Raw genomic sequence first — 451 nt, 5'->3', positions numbered from 1 at the left:
GCGACAGCGACAGCGACAGCGATAACGGGAGCGTGAGATGCTCGTATTGAACGGAGCGGAGCGCATGTACAGAGATAAAGAATTCTTTACAAGGCCGGTGACGTCACAACTCGACAACACTCGCTCATCCGGTTGCATCAGCAAGAAGAAGCTTAGCGCGTCGAATGTTAAATTTTTACAATCTTTGGGATTCGCGGTGCGCAACTTTTGAAATGATTGATATCTTGAATATTACCGGTGAGCCGATCTTTGACGATCGCATCGTCAAGATCGAGACTCACACGTACAACCCGTTCGCCAATACAACTTTCGGATACAGCGATGAAATAAGAATACCAATATAGTAACAGGATTTGTACACGTTACCGTGTGAAAGTTTTCTTTACGTCGAAGGAAGATTGACGGTGAAAAAGAAAAACGATCAGATGCCAACGACGCTTGTAAATAATTG

This window comes from Trachymyrmex cornetzi, unplaced genomic scaffold (assembly GCF_001594075.2).
Source record: "Trachymyrmex cornetzi isolate Tcor2-1 unplaced genomic scaffold, Tcor1.1 scaffold483, whole genome shotgun sequence".
In the NCBI taxonomy this organism is placed as follows: domain Eukaryota; kingdom Metazoa; phylum Arthropoda; class Insecta; order Hymenoptera; family Formicidae; genus Trachymyrmex; species Trachymyrmex cornetzi.
Note: the sequence above shows the minus strand (reverse complement) of the source record.